The sequence below is a fragment of the Oncorhynchus masou genome, chromosome 29 (assembly GCF_036934945.1).
Source record: "Oncorhynchus masou masou isolate Uvic2021 chromosome 29, UVic_Omas_1.1, whole genome shotgun sequence".
NCBI lineage: Eukaryota > Metazoa > Chordata > Actinopteri > Salmoniformes > Salmonidae > Oncorhynchus > Oncorhynchus masou.
The window spans coordinates 88,372,770-88,391,057 of record NC_088240.1 but is presented as its reverse complement, the minus strand read 5'-3'; the positions used below and the strand labels follow the sequence as shown (position 1 = coordinate 88,391,057).

At 42.7% G+C, this 18,288-nt stretch overlaps 1 long non-coding RNA gene across 1 annotated transcript in view; it reads right to left on the bottom strand.

Annotated features, from left to right (window-relative positions):
* Positions 1–1,913: 1,913 nt before the first annotated feature.
* The window catches only part of LOC135521371 (uncharacterized), a 28,653-nt gene continuing 12,278 nt past the window's right edge, over positions 1,914–18,288 (bottom strand). Inside the window, exon 3 of the long non-coding RNA XR_010452535.1 lies at positions 1,914–2,378. This is a non-coding gene — a long non-coding RNA (uncharacterized LOC135521371). The remainder of the gene's footprint in view (positions 2,379–18,288) is intronic.

Sequence of the window (18,288 nt, the reverse complement as noted above, 5' to 3'; positions counted from 1 at the left end):
CTCTATAACCTATATAGCTGGCTGACACTGTATAACCCATACCCTCTATAACATATATAGCTGGCTGACACTGTATAGCCCATACCCTCTATAACCCATACCCTCTATAACCTATATAACTGGCTGACACTGTATATCCCATACCCCCTATAACCTATATAGCTGGCTGCCACTGTATAACCCATACCCTCTATAACATATATAGCTGGCTGACACTGTATAACCCATACCCTCTATAACCCATACCCTCTATAACCTATATAGCTGGCTGACACTGTATTGCCCATACCCTCTATAACCTATATAGCTGGCTGACACTGTATAACCCATACCCTCTATAACCCATACCCTCTATAACATATATAGCTGGCTGACACTGTATTGCCCATACCCTCTATAACCTATATAGCTGGCTGCCACTGTATAACCCATACCCTCTATAACCTATATAGCTGGCTGACACTGTATAACCCATACCCTCTATAACCCATACCCTCTATAACCTATATAACTGGCTGACACTGTATATCCCATACCCTCTATAACCTATATAGCTGGCTGCCACTGTATAACCCATACCCTCTATAACATATATAGCTGGCTGACACTGTATAACCCATACCCTCTATAACCCATACCCTCTATAACCCATACCCTCTATAACATATATAGCTGGCTGACACTGTATTGCCCATACCCTCTATAACCTATATAGCTGGCTGCCACTGTATAACCCATACCCTCTATAACCTATATAGCTGGCTGACACTGTATAACCCATACCCTCTATAACCTATATAACTGGCTGACACTGTATAACCCATACTCTCTATAACCTATATAGCTGGCTGACACTGTATAACCCATACCCTCTATAACCTATATAACTGGCTGACACTGTATAACCCATACTCTCTATAACCTATATAACTGGCTGACACTGTATAACCCATACCCTCTATAACCCATACCCTCTATAACCTATATAGCTGGCTGACACTGTATAACCCATACCCTCTATAACCTATATAGCTGGCTGACATGACATACTGTAGTGGTCACTCAATACATGTCTGAATGTGAGGGACAACAATTGCCCTCTATCTTCCAGACAGTCCAAGCACAATGTGACTTAGTTTCATTGCCACTTTCAGTCAAGCTCCTCCATAACCCACACCCTCTGTAACCCCATACCCTCTATAACCAGAGATTCCAGATGCTCGTCATTCTTACTACCATGAGTTGGTGTTTTGTTTAGAAAAACATTGAGAATAGCTTATAATGTAAATATTGTATTCTATAAAATTCCAGCATTTTCATGAATTGGGATAATTATTTTGATAATAATATATTTAATATATTATATTAATATATATATAATATATTTACCCTCTATAACCTATATAGCTGGCTGACACTGTATAACCCATACCCTCTATAACCTATATAGCTGGCTGACATGACATACTGTAGTGGTCACTCAATACATGTCTGAATGTGAGGGACAACAATTGCCCTCTATCTTCCAGACAGTCCAAGCACAATGTGACTTAGTTTCATTGCCACTTTCAGTCAAGCTCCTCCATAACCCACACCCTCTGTAACCCCATACCCTCTATAACTCCATACCCTCTATAACCCATACCCTCTATAACCCCATACCCTCTATAACCCCATACCCTCTATAACCCCATACCCTCTATAACCCCATACCCTCTATAACCCCATACCCTCTATAACCCCATACCCTCTATAACCCATACCCTCTATAACCCCATACCCTCTATAACCCCATACCCTCTATAACCCCATACCCTCTATAACCCCATACCCTCTATAACCCCATACCCTCTATAACCCCATACCCTCTATGACCCATACCCTCTATAACCCCATACCCTCTATAACCCCATACCCTCTATATCAAATCAAATCAAATTTATTTGAACTGGCAGTTAACCCACTGTTCCTAGGCCATCATTGAAAATAAGAATTTGTTCTTAACTGACTTGCCAAGTTAAATAAAGGTAAAAAAAAAAAAAAAATAAAAATAAATAAAAAATGTTCATAAATGACCAGCATGGTCAAATAATAATAATCACAGTAGTTCTTGAGGGTGCAGCAAGTCAGCACCTCAGGAGTAAATGTCAGTTGGCTTTTCATAGCCGATCATTGAGAGTATCTCTACCGCTCCTGCTGACTCTAGAGAGTTGAAAACAGCAGGTCTGGGACAGGTAGCACGTCCGGTGAACAGGTCGGGGTTCCATAGCCGCAGGCAGAACAGTTGAAACTGGAGCAGCAGCACGGCCAGGTGGACTGGGGACAGCAAGGAGTCAACAGGCCAGGTAGTCCTGATGCATGGTCCTAGGGCTCAGGTCCTCAGAGAGAGAAAGAAAGAAAGAGAGAAAGAGAGAATTAGTGAGCGCATACTTAAATTCACACAGGACACCGGATAAGACAGGGGAAGTACTCCAGATATAACAAACTGACCCCAGCCCCCCGACACATAAACTACTGCAGCATAAATACTGGAGGCTGAGACAGGAAGGGTCAGGAGACACTGTCGCCCCATCCGATGATGGGGCCACCCTCTATAACCCCATACCCTCTATAACCCCATACCCTCTATAACCCATACCATCTATAACCCCATACCCTCTATAACCCCATACCCTCTATAACCCCATACACTCTATAACCCCATACCCTCTATAACTCCATACCCTCTATAACCCCATACCCTCTATAACCCCATACCCTCTATAACTCCATACCCTCTATAACCCCATACCCTCTATAACCCCATACCCTCTATAACTCCATACCCTCTATAACCCCATACCCTCTATAACCCCATACCCTCAATAACCCCATACACTCTATAACCCCATACCCTCTATAACCCCATACCTTCTGTAACCCCATACCCTCTATAACTCCATACCCTCTATAACCCCATACCCTCTATAACCCCATACCCTCTATAACCCCATACCCTCTATAACCCCATACCCTCTATAACCCCATACCCTCTATAACCCCATACCCTCTATAACTCCATACACTCTATAACCCCATACCCTCTATAACTCCATACACTCTATAACCCCATACCTTCTGTAACCCCATACCCTCTATAACTCCATACCCTCTATAACCCCATACCCTCTATAACCCCATACCCTCTATAACCCATACCCTCTATAACCCATACCATCTCTAACCCATACCCTCTATAACCCCATACCCTCTATAACCCCTACCCTCTATAACCCATACCCTCTAACCCCATACCCTCTATAACCCATACCCTCTATAACCCCATACCCTCTATAACCCCATACCCTCTATAACCCATACCCTCTATAACCCATACCCTCTATAACACCATACCCTCTATAACCCCATACCCTCTATAACCCATACCCTCTATAACCCATACCCTCTATAACCCATACCCTCTATAACACCATACCCTCTATAACCCATACCTTCTATAACCCATACCCTCTATAACCCCATACCCTCTATAACCCATACCCTCTATAACCCCATAACCTCTATAACCCATACCCTCTATAACACCATACCCTCTATAACCCATACCCTCTATAACCCCATACCCTCTATAACCCATACCCTCTATAACCCATACCCTCTATAACCCATACCCTCTATAACACCATACCCTCTATAACCCATACCTTCTATAACCCATACCCTCTATAACCCCATACCCTCTATAACCCATACCCTCTATAACCCCATAACCTCTATAACCCATACCCTCTATAACCCATACCCTCTATAACCAATACCGTTTGACACATAAAAGAGTGACTTGCTTTTTTCCTTCCCGTGTTAAATAGAAATGTTAGTGTTCTCCTAAACGGCCAGAGAATATTGTAAAGTTATGGATTAGTTGTCATGTCTGGCGGGCTTTTATTGATGGCAGGAGAATGTGAAAGTATCTCGCGACCTGAATGTAAAGATCAGGATTTATTGCCCAGAATCTCTTGAACAATTTTATCAAAAGCCCATTCCACTGTGACATTCTTTTCTCCCATAAATCAACGGTGGGGAATCTATCAGTGGACAGTAGTGAGAGATAGATGAGCGCTGGGATGAGAGGGTCAGCACAGATTTTCCACTGGCCCTCCCCGTCAGAGAGCCGAGCACAGAGCGGCGACTCAGGCTACTTCTTCACTTTTATCAATTGGTATTTCACTGACTGGCTGCATGGTGGCTTCTCTTTCTGCTGTGGCTTTCATTTGTTTAAAGCGCTTTCATAATACAGAGGGGTCAAAAATCATAGATACTTTAGACTTTTTGCACATAAAATAATGTATTGATTGTTAAAGCACTGGTGCATTGGGCTCCTGGCTCCTACTCAGATAAACACAAACTTTTGAGAAATGATTCAGAAAAAATGTTTCCACCTCTTGGGTATTAATATCTCTGGATGTATACTTTGTGGGTAGCAGACGTACACAGTGTCAAGGATCTTTACAAATATATGCATTGTATTTTACATATATTTTAAACACCAGGAAGAGTAGTGGTTGCCTTGGCAACAGCTAAATCGGATTCTAATAAAATATCAAATACAATGGAGAGTTTTGAATACCTAAAACAAGGGATAGATAAATTGTTTTATCATAGCCAGTGATTGACATTCTTATGGTCAGGCAGAAATGCTGAAAAGATTAATTGCTCTATGGAAAACAAAAGCTTACATGTAGGATCAACCCACTGGGGTTGTTTCCACGTCAACGCTGTTTCCCACGTCATTTCAATGAAATGATGTTGAACCAACATGCAAAAGATGTTGATTTGATGTATATGCCGAGTGGGAAGGCACTATTAGGGAAATAACTATGTTGAGGCACGGCCATTATAATGGTACAATTTAGTTGTATAAATAGGCAGATTGATATTTCTCAGATGTACAGTTGAAGTCGGAAGTTTACATACACTTAGGTTGGAGTCATTAAAACTCATTTTTCAACAACGACACAAATGTCTTGTTAACAAACGATAGTTTTGGGAAGTTGGTTAGGACATCTACTACTTTTTCCAACAATTGTTTACAGACAGATTATTTCACTTATAATTCACTGTATCACCATTCCAGTGGGTCAGAAGTTTATATACACTAAGTTGACTGTGCCTTTAAACAGCCTGGAAAATTCCTGAACATTATGTCATGGCTTTAGAAGCTTCTGATAGGCTAATTGACATCATTTGAGTCAATTGGAGGTGTACCTGTGGATGTATTTCAAGGCCTACCTTCAAACTCAGTGCCTCTTTGCTTGACATCATGGGAAAATCAAAAGTAATCAGCCGAGACCTCAGAAAAAATTGTAGACCTCCACAAGTCTGGTTCATCCTTGGGAGCAATTTCCTGAAGGTTCCATGTTCATCTGTACAAACAATAGTACGCAAGTATAAACACCATGGGACCACGCAGCCGTCATACCTCTCAGGAAGGAGACGTGTTCTGTCTCCTAGAGATGAACAGACTTTGGTGCGAAAAGAGCGAAAAGCAAAGAACCTTGTAAAGATGCTGGAGGAAACAGGTACAAAAGTATCTATATCCACAGTAAAACCAGTCCTATATCGACATAACCTGAAAGGCCGCTCAGCAAGGAAGAAGCCACTGCTCCAAAACCGCTATTAAAAAGCCTGACTACGGTTTGCAACTGCACATGGGGACAAAGAGATCGTACTTTTTGGAGAAATGTCCTCTGGTCTGATGAAACTGTTTGGCCATAATAACCATCGTTATGTTTGGAGAAAAAAGGGGAGGCTTGCAAGAACACCATCCCAACCGTGAAGCACAGGGGTGGCAGCATCATGTTGTGGGGGTGCTTTGCTGCAGGAGGGACTGGTGCACTTCACAAAATAGATGGCTTCATGAGGAAGGAAAATGATGTGGATATATTGAAGCAACATCTCAAGACATCAGTCAGGAAGTTAAAGCTTGGTCGCAAATGGGTCCTCCAAATGGACAATGACCCCAAGCATATTTCCAAAGTTGTGCCAAAATGGCTTAAGGACAACAAAGTCAAGGTATTGTGGTGGCCATCACAAAGCCCTGACCTCAATCATATAGAAAATATGCGGTCAGAAATGAAAAGGCGTGTGTGAGCAAGAAGGCCCACAAACCTGACTCAATAACACCAGCTCTGTCAGGAGGAATGGGTCAAAATTCACCCAGCTTATTGTGGGAAGCTTGTAGAAGGTTACCTGCAACTTTTGACCCAAGTTAAACAATTTAAAGGCAATACTACCAAATATTAATTGAGTATATGTAAACTTCTGACCCACTGGGAATGTGATGAAAGAAATAAAATCTGAAATAAATCATTCTGTCTACTACTATTCTGACATTTCACATCCTTAAAATAAAGTGGTGATCCTAACTGACCTAAGACAGGGAATTTTTACTAAGATTAAATGTCAGGAATTGTGAAAAACTGAGTTTAAATGTATTTGGCTGAGGTGTATGTAAACTTCTGTCTTCATCTGTACATGGTTTGTTCCTTAGGAACATCTAGTTTTTTTTTATTTTTACATCTTACAAAATACACTACATGACCAAAAGTATGTGGACACCTGCTTATCGAACATCTCATTTCAAAATCATGGGCATTAAAATGAAGTTGTTCCCCCTTTTGCTGCTATAACATCCTCCACTCTTCTGAGAAGTCTTTCCACTAGATGTTGAAACATTGCTGCAGGGACTTGCTTCTACTCAGCCACAAGAGCATTAGTGAGGTCGGGCACTGATGTTGGGCGATTAGGCCTGGCTCATAGTCGGCGTTCCAATTAATTCTAAAGGTGTTCGGTTAGGTTGAGGTCAGGGCTCTGTGCAGGCCAGTCAAGCTCTTCCACACCGATCTCGACAAACTATTTCAGTATGGACCTCGCTTTGTGTACGGGGGCATTGCCATGCTGAAACAGGAAATGGCCTTCCCCAAACTTTTGCCACAAAGTTGGAAGCACATAATCTTCTAGAATGCCATTATTTGCCATAGCATTAAGATTTCCCTTCAATGGAACTAAGGGGACGAGCCCGAACCATGAAAAACAGCCCCAGACCATTATTCCTTCTCCACCAAACTTTACAGTTGGCACTATGCATTAGGGCAGGTAGCGTTATCCTGGCAACCGCCAAACCCAGATTTGTTCGTCGGACTGCCAGATGGTGAAGCGTGATTAATCACTCCAGAGAATGCGTTTCACTGCTCCAGAGTCCAATGGTGGCGAGCTTTACACCACTCCAGCCAACGCTTGGCATTGTGTTTGGTGATCTTAAGCTTGTGTGCCACTGCTCGGCTATGGAAACCCATTTCATGAAGCTCTTGACGAACAGTTATTGTGCTGATTTTGCTTTCGGAGGCAGTTTGGAACTCAGTAGTGAGTGTTGCAACCAAGGACAGACCATTTATACGAGCTTCAGCACTCGGTCGTTCTGTGAGCTTGTGTGGCCTATCTGATTCGTTGTTGCTCCTAGACCTTTCCACTTCACAACAACAGCACTTACAGTTGACCAGGGCAGCTCTAGCAGCGCAGAAATTGTACGAACTGCCTTGTTTGGAAAGGTGGCATCATATGACGGTGCCACGTTGAAAGTCACTGAGCTCTTACTGCCAATGTTTGTCTATGGAGATTGCATGGCTGTGTGCTTGATTTTATACAACTGTCAGCAACAGGTGTGGCTGAAATCCACTAATTTGAAGAGATTTCCACATACTTTTGTATATACTGTATAGTGTAATATAGACAGGATGTAGTGATTCCCTCCACCATTAGTTGTGGTCTTGAATAAATATCTGTTTGTTGGAATATATAGACAGATTTTCCCCCGTTCCCTTTTCTCATTAATTGTGAGTGTATCAAATAATCCTGCTTTTCAAGAACATGGACACATTGATATGCAGCCATTTCAGAAATACTATTGTTCTGACCATGAGATTCCCTTCTCACTCTTCCCTTGGTTTGATGGATTTATGACTTTATCATTACTCTCAGTGCTCTGTTTGTTACGTCTACACATATAGTCCAGCCACCCAATCCTGCTTGATTGAAGGGCTTCATTTCCTATGCGGCCATGTAAAGTAGACGCCTTGAAATAGCACTGTGACCTTTCCTGATCCATCCCATCCCCCCCCCCCCCTTCACACAGATAGGATTTCTCTGATAGCTTCATCTCACAGTGAGACTTGGGGTGATGTGGTTCTGTACACTGGGCTAATACAGAGTGAAATGTTCATCAACCTAAACTACTCCTGCTGCTGTTATCACGTGTTTCTATGTTACGTATCATTGTCTTTCAACTTCTGTTTTGGCATAACGCACAGTACGCCACAAACACTGTGAGTCAGATGTTCCTACGGTAGTCTTCGGGGAAATCCGTGGATAACACTGCAATGGTACACACGTGTGCACAAACACACACGTGCCCACAAACACACACACACACACACACACACACACACACACACACACACACACACACACACACACACACACACGCACACACACACACACACGCGCACACACACACACACGCACGCACACAGACACACACACGCACACACACACACACGCACGCACGCACACATGTACACAGGCACGCCCAAACACACACACACACACACACGCACACACACACACGCACGCACGCACGCATGCACGCACACATGTACACAGGCACGCCCAAACACACACACAACCACACACAAGCAGGTTGACATTTATTGTCATGAGTCTTGCCCTGGAGGCAGGACTGAGTTATTTTCCCTAGATGTGCCAGCTGCAAAGTTAATATTGTAAAAATGTATGAAAAAACAATGAGGCTATAGGGTTAGCAGAGTGGTTAGGCATTAGGGTTAGCAGAGCGGGTAGGCATTAGGGTTAGCAGAGTGGTTAGGGTTAGGCATTAGGGTTAGTTAGCAGAGTGGTTAGGGTTAGGCATTAGGGTTAGCAGAGTGGTTAGGGTTAGGCATTAGGGTTAGCAGAGTGGGTAGGCATTAGGGTTAGCAGAGTGGTTAGGGTTAGGCATTATGGTTAGTAGAGTGGTTAGGGTTAGGCATTAGGGTTAGAAGAGTGGTTAGGGTTAGCAGAGTGGTTAGGGTTAGGCATTAGGGTTAGTAGAGTGGTTAGGGTTAGGCATTAGGGTTAGCAGAGTGGTTAGGGGTAGGCATTAGGGTTAGCAGAGTGGGTAGGCATTAGGGTTAGCAGAGTGGTTAGGGTTAGGCATTAGGGTTAGTAGAGTGGTTAGGGTTAGGCATTAGGGTTAGCAGAGTGGTTAGGGTTAGGCATTAGGGTTAGCAGAGTGGTTAGGGTTAGGCATTAGGGTTAGCAGAGTGGGTAGGCATTAGGGTTAGCAGAGTGGTTAGGGTTAAGCATTAGGGTTAGCAGAGTGGTTAGGGTTAGGCATTAGGGTTAGCAGAGTGGGTAGGCATTAGGGTTATCAGAGTGGGTAGGCATTAGGGTTAGCAGAGTGGTTAGGGTTAGGCATTAGGGTTAGCAGAGTGGTTAGGCATTAGGGTTAGCAGAGTGGGTAGGCATTAGGGTTAGCAGAGTGGTTAGGGCTAGGCATTAGGGTTAGCAGAGTGGTTAGGCATTAGGGTTAGCAGAGTGGTTAGGGTTAGGCATTAGGGTTAGCAGAGTGGGTAGGCATTAGGGTTAGCAGAGTGGTTAGGGTTAGGCATTAGGGTTAGCAGAGTGGTTAGGGTTAGGCATTAGGGTTAGCAGAGTGGTTCGGTTTAGGCATTAGGGTTAGCAGAGTGGTTAGGCATTAGGGTTAGCAGAGTGGTTAGGGTTAGGCATTAGGTTTAGCAGAGTGGTTAGGGCTAGGCATTAGGGTTAGCAGAGTGGTTAGGGTTAGGCATTAGGGTTAGCAGAGTGGTTCAGTTTAGGCATTAGGGTTAGCAGAGTGGTTAGGGTTAGGTATTAGGGTTAGCAGAGTGGTTAGGGTTAGGTATTAGGGTTAGCAGAGTGGTTAGGGTTAGGTTAAAATCAGATTTTATGACACACACATCCTGACCCATCCCGTAAAATGCAACAGTGGTAAAATGGCACCAGTAGTGTTGTCAGGTGACATTGTTGGCATACTGCTTCCTGAGCCAGAGGGGACAGAAGTGGAGCGGTGCACTAGAGGGATGAGTGGCTCGCCTGGTGTCGTCTACCTGTCTGATTTACTGTTCTGCTGCATTTGAAGTGAGACAGGAGGAATTCACTCCACTGCTGTCTCCTTGTGATCACGGCTGCTAGATCACAGCTCAGGTGAGGCCCCTCACAGAGCACATCAACTACTGTCTCTGTCAGACTGACCTGGGTCTCTCACTGCACCTGGACACTGCTGTGTGTGTCTCTGTGTGTCTGGTGTGTCTCTGTGTGTGTCTGGTGTGTTTCTGTGTGTCTCTGGTGTGTGTGTGTGTGTGTCTCTGTCAGACTGACCTGGGTCTCTCACTGCCGCTGGACACTGCCGTGTGTGTGTCTCTGTGTGTGTCTGGTGTGTGTCTCTGTGTGTGTGTGTGTGGTGTGAGTCTCTGTGTGTGTCTGGTGTGTCTGGTGTGTGTCTAGTGTGTGTCTGTGTGTGTGTGTCTGGTGTGTGTCTCTGTGTGTGTCTGTGTGTGTGTGTCTCTGTGTGTGTGTGTCTGGTGTGTGTGTGTGTGTCTGTTGTGTGTCTCTGTGTGTGTCTGGTGTGTGTGTGTGTCTGGTGTGTGTCTGGTGTGTGTCTCTGTGTGTGTCTGTGTGCGTTTGTCTGGTGTGTGTCTCTGTGTGTGTCTGTGTGTGTGTGTGTTTGTCTGGTGTGTGTGTGTTAATCCACTAATCCATGAATTAGAACGCACACACCAGACACACACAAGCACATTAGGATATCTAGTCCAAAGAGCCAAAACAACAGTCCAGATGTGAATTGAAACACCATAGCGGAGCTGTAAAAGGTGAGTGTGTGTCGTGAGAGAGCAGCCTGGAGCGTTTAGTACTGTAGTGTTTTAACCTGCTGTGAACTGGGAGACCAGACAGAGGGGGAGAGCCTGGCGTCAGCCATGTTTCTCTCTGTTGTCAGACCTGTTCTCTTCAGCACTGGAGACACAAGCCAATACATGCTGCTACATCTAGAAGTCTTTCAGAATGAACTTTTCCTTCCACTTGGAGCTGTGTGAATTTCCCTTTTGAACGATTAGCTACATAGTTAACAACACTTCCAAAACAATGTTCTTAGTGTACCTACAACGTTATGGAATTTGGATATGGGATAGCATTACCTGTTCTGAGAACAAAGTATTTCACGTGATTCGATTTATAATATGTTTAATCTTATGGCAAAACACAAATTAAATTCCTTCAGAATATTATTGAAAGTTAACAGATGTGCCTAAATGATGTTCTGAAGGACCTCAAAGCTGCTATTTTTCATAAAGACGTTTTTTTTAATAGAATATACATAATCATATATAATTTCACTGGTGAATCATTTCCTAAAATGTATCTTCAATCCAAGAAGTATGTTGACATCCATCATCACATTGTTAAATCTGCCAACGTATTTGTACAACCTGTTTCTAGCAAACACATGGTAACATGACTCATTGACTCTTCCGGAACATTCACACACATTTGGCAATGTATTAGACAGCCAATCAAATCAATCACCAATGGACATCTGTTTCCAGACAGACTGATCTGGGCCACAGTTTGGTTGATTTGAGTCAATCAACAGACACATGGGTCGAAGCCTGCAATCTCTTCAGTCTCCCTCCAAACAGCCACACAGAGAGATGCCTGAGCTGTCTAAACCAGGATATCAGATCAGCTAATGGCTAATAGACACGATATTTCCTAGTGGGCTGGATGAAAGGCTGTGATTGCAGGGAGAGCATTTCCATGTTTGTCTCCGAGCAGGGATTTCAGCCACACTGATTCAGAGCCATTAGATACTGAGAGAAAACAGACAGAACACAATCAACAACATCTCTAAAACTTTCCCAGGAAATGAACATCTAACTGACTGACTGATTGGGAATAAGATGCTGGAGTAACAGAGCTGAGCTCTCTTAACAACTTTAATAGTAAAGAACAGTGAATCAATTCTGTTTTACCGTAACCAATCAACTGAATGTCCTGTGGATTGTTGGATCATCAGCATTCCTATCGGAGTCATTGTATCTATTTGCATCACAAATATGATGTAGGAGACAGGGTACATAAGATTATTAACATATGTGACCTATTCAATCCCATTCATCATGATGTATTTGCTTGTTTGATGCATTTCCATGCAGAATTTAGCTTTATTGTTCTTAACAAATAATCTCCCAAACACTAAAAGGACATACAGACCAGATTAAAATAAATAACATTACTCAACATATAATGATATAATGTGTCTGAATTAATTTAGTGTACCTACCGTGCTTCTACACCTGCATTGCTTGCTGTTTGGGGTTTTAGGCTGGGTTTCTGTACAGCACTTTGAGATATCAGCTGATGTAATAAGGGCTATATAAATAAATTTGATTTAAATGTATAGTAATTTCCAGTAAGTCATTGATACAGAACTAATCTCTCTCTCTCTCTGTCTCTCTCTGTCTGTCTGTCTGTCTGTCTATCTGTCTGTCTGTCTGTCTGTCTGTCTGAGGGGATACGACATTGGAAATTGCCAAGGTGAAACATTTGGGATTAACTGGGATTGACTGTGAGATTGATTAAGAAATGCAAACACAGTCTTGTAAAAATGGTGGCATAAAGGTGATGCCATAATAACTTAAGGTTGGTGGAATTAAGTGATTGCTTTCAGGTCATTTCTTTTGGAGGTCTGTATGTAGGAAATGAGTCTAGAGGGGTGAATTATTCTTTAATATGGCACGTTTCATCCTAATCATACTACACTGTTGCTACTACAGAATAACACAAATGTCTCTTCCAGTAGTGAGGGGGACTTTATAATGATCTTACAATACTTGATTACTGCTGTGGGTCTATGATGGGTTAGTAAAGTGCGTAAATGCAGGTAGAGACCGATTACAGGCATCTCTGCTGCTTGTCGTTTCGTGTCACCACCACAAAGTGTTACATTACTGCCGTCCGCTGGAACTTATTTCCATACAGGTTTCTAAGCAACAAGATGTTTAGTTTGCTAAAATACTAGTTGAGTAAAAGTCTAAAGTAAATGTAATTGGTAAAATATATTTGAGTATCAAAAGTAAAAGTATAAATCTACAACAACAACAAAAATTCCTTACATAAAGCAAACCAAACGGCACCACATTCTTGTTTTTTTAATTTACAGACAGGCAGGTGCATGGTCCAACAATTTTTAACTATTTTTTTTATTCCAAAGTATTTTTACTGAAGTACTTTACATCACTGCGAGACAGCGACAGTATATGTAGACCCTGGGATGAATTGGTACCAAATGTATTTTGGGTGTACCATAAAATAACCTGTCATATCAAAACAGGATTGAAAGCTGATGATTTTCTTGCCCTGTAACATTGTTAGAGAGAACAGCTTGGCCCCTGCCGTGGGCAGGCAGCTAGTTTGACATACTCTTAGGGTCTGCTCCTCAGGAGACCAATAGACACTCTATGTGGGGATTTGAGACACTGACTTTATAGCTCTACTGTACAAAATACACTGTAAAACATTCACACAATATCCACTCACGGCACCGAGAAGGAGTTGGCTTTTTTATGGCAGTTTTGGAGCAGTGGCTCAATATGGTCATTATGGCCAAACAGTTCTATTTTTGTTTCATCAGATCAGAGGACACTTCTCCAAAAAGTATGATCTTTGTCCCCATGTGTAGTTGCAAACCGTAGTCTGGCTCTTTTATGGCAGTTTTGGAGCAGTGGCTCATTATGGTCATTATGGCCAAACAGTTCTATTTTTGTTTCATCAGACCAGAGGACACTTCTCCAAAAAGTATGATCTTTGTCCCCATGTGAAGTTGCAAACCGTAATCTGTCTTTTTATGTTGGTTTTGGAGCAGTGGCTTCTTCCTTGCTGAGCGGCCTTTCAGGTTATGTCGATATAGGACTCGTTTTACTGTGGATACTTTTGTACTTGTCTCCTCAAGAATCTTCACAAGGTCCTATGCTGTTGTTCTCGGATTGATTTACACTTCTCGCACCAAAGTCTGTTCATCTCTAGGAGACAGAACGCGTCTCCTTCCTGAGAGGTATGACGGCTGCGTGGTCCCATGGTGTTTATACTTGCGACCTATTGTTTATACAGATGAACGTGGCACCTTCAGGTGTTTGGAAATTGCTCCCAAGGATGAACCAGACTTGTGGTGGTCTACAATTTTTTCTGAGGTCTTGGCTGATTTCTTTTGATTTTCCCATGATGTCAAGAAATGAGGCACTGAGTTTGAAGTTAGGCCTTGAAATACATCCACGGGTACACCTCCAATTGACTCAAATTATGTCAATTAGCCTATAAAAAGCTTCTAAAGCCATGACATCACTTTCTGGAATTTTCCAAGTTGTTTAAAGGCACGGTCAACTTAGTGTATGTAAACTTCTGGCCCACTGAAATTTTGATACAGTGAATTATAAGTGAAATAATCTGCCTGTAGACAATTGTTGGACAAATTACTTGTGTCATGCACAAAGTAGATGTCCTATCTGACTCGCCAAAACTATTGTTTGTTAACAAGAAATTTGTGGAGTGGTTGAAAAACGAGTTATAATGACTCCAACCCTAAGTATACGTAAACTTCCGACTTCAACTGTATATACCAAAGCAGTTTATTAGGAATATTTTGAAGTGAATTTGGAACAGTTTACTGATTCTAAATCTATTATGTGATATCTGTCCTATAGTATTTATGATAATATACACTACCATTCAAACGTTTGGGGTCACTTACAAATGTCCTTGTTTTCCATGAAAACATACATGAAATTAGATGCAAAATGAATAGGAAATATATTCAAGACGTTGACAAGGTTGTAAATAATGACTTTTTAATTGAAATAGAGTCCTTCAAACATTGCTTTCGTCAAAGAATCCTCAACTTTCAGCAATTACAGCCTTGCAGACCTTGGCATTCCAGTGGTCAATTCTTTGAGGTAATCTGAAGAGATTTCACCCCATGCTTCCTGAAGCACCTCCCACAAGTTGGATTGGCTTGATGGGCACTTCTTACGTACCCTACGGTCAAGCAGCTCCCACAACTGCCACTCCATTATAGACAGAATACCAGCTGACTGATTCTTACCTAAATAGTTGTTGCATAGTTTGGAGCTGTGATTTGGGTCATTGTCCTGTTGTAGGAGGAAATTGGCTCCAATTAAGCGCTGTCCACAGGGTATGGCGTTGCGAAATGGAGTGACAGGCTTCCTTCTTCAAGATCCCTTTTACCCTGTACAAATCTCCCACTTTACCACCACCAAAGCACTCCCAGACCACCACATTACCTCCACCAAAGCACACCCAGACCATCACATTACCTCCACCAAAGCACCCCCAGATTATCACATTACCTCCACCAAAGCAACCCCGGACCATCACATTACCTCCACCAAAGCACCCCCAGACCATCACATTACTACCTCCACCAAAGCACCCCCAGATTATCACATTACTACCTCCACCAAAGCAACCCCAGACCATCACATTACTACCTCCACCAAAGCAGACCATCACATTGCCTCCACCAAAGCACCCCCAGACCATCAAATTGCCTCCACCAAAGCACCCCCAGACCATCACATTGCCTCCACCAAAGCACCCCCAGACCATCACATTGCCTCCACCAAAGCACCCCCAGACCATCACATTGCCTCCACCAAAGCACCCCCAGACCATCACATTGCCTCCACCAAAGCACACCCAGACCATCACATTGCCTCCACCAAAGCACCCCCAGACCATCACATTACCTCCACCAAAGCACCCCCAGACCACCACATTAGCTCCACCAAAGCACCCCCAGACCATCACATTACCTCCACCAAAGCACCCCCAGACCACCACATTAGCTCCACCAAAGCACCCCCAGACCACCACATTACCTCCACCAAAGCACCCCCAGACCATCACATTAGCTCCACCAAAGCACCCCCAGACCACCACATTACCTCCACCAAAGCACCCCCAGACCACCACATTAGCTCCACCAAAGCACCCCCAGACCACCACATTAGCTCCACCAAAGCACCCCCAGACCATCACATTACCTCCACCAAAGCACCCCCAGACCACCACATTACCTCCACCAAAGCACCCCCAGACCATCACATTGCCTCCACCAAAGCACCCCCAGACCACCACATTACCTCCACCAAAGCACCCCCAGACCACCACATTACCTCCACCAAAGCACCCCCAGACCATCACATTACCACCACCAAAGCACCCCCACATTACCTCCACCATGGTTGACAGATGGCGTCAAGCAGTCCTCCAGCATTTTATTTATTTATTCTGCGTCTCACGAAAGTTCTTCTTTGTGATCTGAACACCTCAAACTTAGACTTGTCAGTTCATAACAATTTTTTCCAGACTTCCTCTGTCCAGTGTCTGTGTTCTTTTGCACATCTTAATCTTTTCTTTTTATTGCTCAGTCAGAGATATGACTTTTTCTTCTTTCTATCGCCTCTGTTTTGTGGGTACTATTTAATGAAGCTGCCAGTTGAGGACTTGTGAGGCGTTTGTTTCTCAGACTAGACACTCTAGTGTACTTGTCCTCTTTCTCAGTTGTGCTTTCTATTCTGGTTAGAGCTAGTTTTCACCGATCTGTGAAGGGAGTAGTACACAGCGGTGTACGAGATCTTCAGTTTCTTGGCAATTTCTCGCATGGAATAGCCTTCATTTCTCAGAACAAGAATAGACTGACGAGATTCAGAAGAAAATGATTTGTTTCTGGCCATTTTGAGCCTGTAATTGAACCCACAAATGCTGATGCTCCAGATACTCAACTAGTCTAAAGAAGGCCAGTTTTATTGCTTCTTTAATCAGAACAACAGTTTTCAGCTGTGCTAACATAATTGCAAAAGGGTTTTTTAATGATCAATTAGCCTTTTAAAATGCTAAACTTGGATTAGTTAACACAACGTTCCATTGGAACACATGAGTGATGGTTGCTGATAATGGGCCTCTATACGCCTATGTAGATATTCCATTAAAATCCTGCCGTTTCCAGCTACAATAGTCATTTATAACATCAACGATGTCTACACTGTATTTCTGATCAATTTTATGTTATTTTAAATGGACAAAAAAGGTGCTTTTCTTTCAAAAAGAAGGACATTTCTAAGCAACCCCAAACTTTTGAATGGTAGTGTACATGCATGGTCTGAGATGGAAAGCATATAGAACAGAGTCAAATAGAATAGAGAAGCCAACAGTAGAATAAAGTAGAATAGAATAGAGTAGAATAGAGTAGCGTAGAATAAAGTAGAGTAGAGCAGAGGAGAATAGAGTAAAATAGAGTAGACCATAGTAGAGCAGAATAGAATAGAATAGAGCAGAATAGAGTAGAACATAGTAGAATAGAGTAGAGTAGAATAGCGTAGAACAGAGTAGAGCCGATTACAGTAGAGTAGAAGAGAATAGAGTAGAACAAAATAGAGTAGAATAGAGTAGAGTAGAGCACAGTACAGTAGAATAGAGTAAAATAGAATAGAGTAGACTAAAGCAGAGCAAAGTAGAATAGAGAAGTGTAGAGCAGAGCAGAGTAGAATAGAGTAGAGAGGAGCAGAGTATAATAGAGCAGAGTAGTGCAGTGTATAGCAGAGTAAAATAGAGTAGAATGGAATAGAAGATAATAGAATAGAGTAGAATACAGTAGAATAGAGCAGTGTAGAATAGAACAGAGTAGAGTAGAGCAGAGTAGAATAGAGTAGAGTAGAATATAGAATAGAGTAGAGTAGAATAGAGTAGACTAGACTAGAAGAGTAGAATAGAGTAGAGTAGAATAGAGTAGAATAGAGCAGAGTAGAATAGAGCACAGTACAGTAGAATGGAGTAGAGTAGAGTAGAATAGAATAGAGTAGAGTAGAATAGAGCAGAGTGCAGTGTGGGGCGGCAGGTAGCCTAGTGGTTAGCGTGTTGGACTAGTAACCAGACGGTTGCAAGATCAAATCCCCCAGTTGACAAGGTAAAAATCTGTTTTTCTGCCCCTGAACAAGGCAGTTAACTGACTGTTCTTAGACCGTCATTGTAAAGACGTTGTAAAGATTCTTAATTAACTGACTTGCCTAGTTAAATAAAGCAAAAAATTTAAAAGAGCAGAGTAGAATACAGTAGAATAGAGCAGAT